Source organism: Antedon bifida, chromosome 10, assembly GCF_963402885.1.
Source record: "Antedon bifida chromosome 10, ecAntBifi1.1, whole genome shotgun sequence".
NCBI classification, from domain to species: Eukaryota; Metazoa; Echinodermata; class Crinoidea; order Comatulida; family Antedonidae; genus Antedon; species Antedon bifida.
This window is the reverse complement of record NC_136235.1, coordinates 14077869-14081588: the sequence shown is the minus strand read 5'-3', so window position 1 is coordinate 14081588 and position 3720 is coordinate 14077869. Positions and strand designations below refer to the sequence as shown.

General features: G+C 36.1%; 2 non-coding genes across 2 annotated transcripts; both read right to left on the bottom strand.

Moving 5' to 3' along the window:
• Positions 1–2853: 2853 nt before the first annotated feature.
• Trnad-auc (transfer RNA aspartic acid (anticodon AUC)) lies at positions 2854–2925 on the bottom strand. The gene has a single exon. It is a non-coding gene; the product is annotated as a tRNA-Asp (tRNA).
• Positions 2926–3129: 204 nt separating this feature from the next.
• Positions 3130–3201, bottom strand: Trnad-auc (transfer RNA aspartic acid (anticodon AUC)). Its single transcript has one exon. It is a non-coding gene; the product is annotated as a tRNA-Asp (tRNA).
• Positions 3202–3720: the final 519 nt, after the last annotated feature.

Here is a 3720-nt window from a genome sequence, read left to right as displayed (position 1 = left end):
TCGTAACTTATGTCGAAATCCATCGGCGGTTAACTGAAACCGTTTTAGAAGAGCCAATTTCAACAGTTTGTAATCGTTAGCTTCAGCTGACGACAACCTGGAATAAACCTCGAGAGCCTTCCCAGTTAGTAGGGCACTTAAGTTAACCGGCCACTCAATTTCTTTCCACTCCTGACTAGTCGCATACCGTTCAAACCTTTTCAGATAGGCATCTAGGTCATCTGTTCGATCATGGAAAGGGGGTAATTTAGGTTTACTGGCCTTAACCCGTGACTCAGGATTGGGTAATACTCTACCACCCGGCCGTGCCCGATTCTTTTCTTGTTCTAATTGGATTTCTAACCTTCGCATTTCTATAAGATAGGCCTGATTCTCAGCTTCTTTCGCCCTTTCGTTTTCTCTCTCTTTTTCTTCACTCGCTCTTTTTCTCTCTGCTTCGTCCCTCTCTAGTAACTCTCTCCTCTCTCTCTCTTCCTTCTCTAGTGCCTCTCTTCTCTCTCTCTCTTCCTTCTCTATTGCCTCTCTTCTCTCTCTCTCTTCCTTCTCTAGTGCCTCTCTTCTCTCTCTCTCTTCCTTCTCTAGTGCCTCTCTCTCTCTGTCTCTGTTTCGCTCCATTTCTTCTCTCTCCCTGTCCCTGTTTCGCTGTTTTTCTTCTCTCTCCCTGTTTCTCTCTTCTCTCTCTAGTGCTCTCTCTTCTCTCTCTCGTGCTCTCTCTTCTCTCTCTCTGGCAGCTTCCTCTCTCTTTTCCACAAACTCTCTTAATTCCACTCCATCTAACCCCAACGCTTTTCCTGCGTCAACAATTTTAGTGAGATCCATTTCTTAAGAAAAAAAAATATATATATATATATAAGTATCCAATATAAGTATACAGTATGCCAATAATATGGCAAATAGACAATCCAAGAATCCCGTACAATTGTTTCATCTACCAATGTTCACGCTAGGTTACAAAGTCTCCCGGACGAGCCCCCATAAATGTCACACAGCCGCAATTACGGCTCTTTCGGACATGTAATTGCTGGTAACCAACGGTGAACAACGGTAAATAGCCACAACTGTACACATATAAATGTAAAAAGTAAAATTTAATAATAATCTTCGACAACCAATTCTTTCTTTTATAATTCAAACCCCCCAAAAAAAACCCACAAAAAAAAACCCAACCAATTCTCAAACAATGATACCGTGTTCCTATTCCCCACAAACTTTATGCAATTCCCCAAATTTCCCAATCCTCCCAAACCAAATATCAACAATCTTCTTATTTTTAAATAAATCCCCGAAACCCCCCCCTTCAAATACAATAATATCACAAGATGAATAATTAAACAATACTAAATGTCCACAATATCGTTCCTTCTTGCCTTCTCTCCTACGCTGACACAAAACAAATTAGAAAGATAAAAGTTAAAACGATTCTGCAAATAAACAACTCCCACGCCTCTGCTCCCGTTCTGCTTGTATTATCAATTATAATTCTTCCTATTTTCTGACATATAAATAAATCAAATATAAAGTTAAAATGTTTCTTGATGTCGTTCTGCCCTGCAATCCGCTCCCCGACCAATTATTTCTTTCTCCTTTCCACGTAAAATAATATCAGTATCAATCCAGTTACTCTTCAATATTTCCAAACAATTCTTTACATGCAACAACGTCTGCTGTTTCCAACAGTTATTTCTTCCGTCAATTTACCTTCACAATTTAAATTAATCCTCAGTAATCTCAACAATTAACAGTTCTACATTTAAGTACAGCCTTATAGTATTACTTCCAACTCACAATTTATTAACTTCATGTATATCACTTTATTTCCTTTCTGCTTCAGCTCTATATCACCATAATTATCTCCAACTCACAATTTATTAACTTCATGTATATCTCTTTATTTCCTTTCTGCTTCAGCTCTATATCACCATAATTCAATTACTTCTTCTCCTGCACGTCTTAGTTTCTCATATCAATATTCACCTATCCCTTTCTGGCTTAACATAACATAGCCCTCCCTCTCTGTCTCCTCTCAATTTCCATCTACCTCAAAATTCCCTCAATTATCCACATATCACCACCTTATCCTTCTCCACCAATCAGCAACTCACACACTAACTTAACCCTTATACCTCTCCTCCAATCAGCAAACACCACACAATCCTTCTCTGCAACACAACAACTCTGCTCCACTGGCTTCACACAATAGCTTCCTAAAACAAAAGAAAGGTTCAAATAGTGAAAACAAAAGGAAAAGTAAGAATGACTTGCAAAATATATACACAACTTTATGTCACTTGTGACACCCATTCTCAACCTTTATTTAAACAATTTAATTTGCTAGATGTATTTAAGTTACACAAATTATGTATTTCCTTATTCATGTTTGATCTGTATCACGATAAATTGCCTCATGATCTAAACGAATATGTAACACTTATCACCCATTCACATGAAACTAGACAAAAATGTAAGGGAAATCTATACCAACCTAAGGCAAATAGTACATCAGGCCAATTTTCCATTACCTGTATAGGCACGAAAATATGGAACGAAATACCAATACAAGTCCGGGAAATTAAATATAGGAAACATTTTAAAACCAAAGTCATAGAACTCCTGTTGGAGTCATAAAATTTATTCGTAAATGTATGGCATTAATATACATGTGTGTATGTGTATGTATATACAATTGAAACGGAATGATATATGTATGTATGCGTGTTTGTATGTATATATATATATATATATAAACACAGTAGGCAAAGAACATTAATTCTAAACCGCCCGGTGATATACTGAAATTTAATTAATTAATTTGAAACGATAAAGATGAGGAAATCTGTGAGAATGAGAAAAAGTCGCCCCAACCGAGACTCGAACTCGGACCGCCTGCTTGATATGCAGATGTCCTAACCATTAGACCACTGGGGCTTTCATGGTATTGTTCGAACTCGATTGGATAGCGACTCTTTAACATTCTCGGCGTGGTACGGCGGGAATGTATATATATATATATATATATATAAACAAATCAGGCAAAGAACATTAATTCTAAACCGCCCGGTGATATACTGAAATTTAATTAATTAATTTGAAACGATAAAGATGAGGAAATCTGTGAGAATGAGAAAAAGTCGCCCCAACCGAGACTCGAACTCGGACCGCCTGCTTGATATGCAGATGTCCTAACCATTAGACCACTGGGGCTTTCATGGTATTGTTCGAACTCGATTGGATAGCGACTCTTTAACATTCTCGGCGTGGTACGGCGGAACAGCACTAGTCCTCAGTTGTACACACGCGCACCAGAGATCAAATTGATACGCCCTCATCTTACAGTATTTTTATTCACGAGGCGGGATCTCCGAAGAGATACTTTTATATATATAAACAAATCAGGCAAAGAACATTAATTCTAAATATATATATATATATATATATATAATTTATAGTATGATTTGTATATATATATATATATACATCTATTATTATTATTACTATTATACTATTATTTATTAGTAATTAAATTATATCATAATATGATTTGTTTGATTTAAATAAAATTGAAATCTTTTAGTTATAAGGGAGTAGGGCTAGATAGGCATGAAGTTGCCTTTTCTCTTCTTCCTTTTTCTCCAATTATTTTAATGTTTTGTATTGTATGTTATGTTTATGTATTTGGATAAATAAAGAAAGAAATGTATAAAAAATATAGATTTTGCTCAG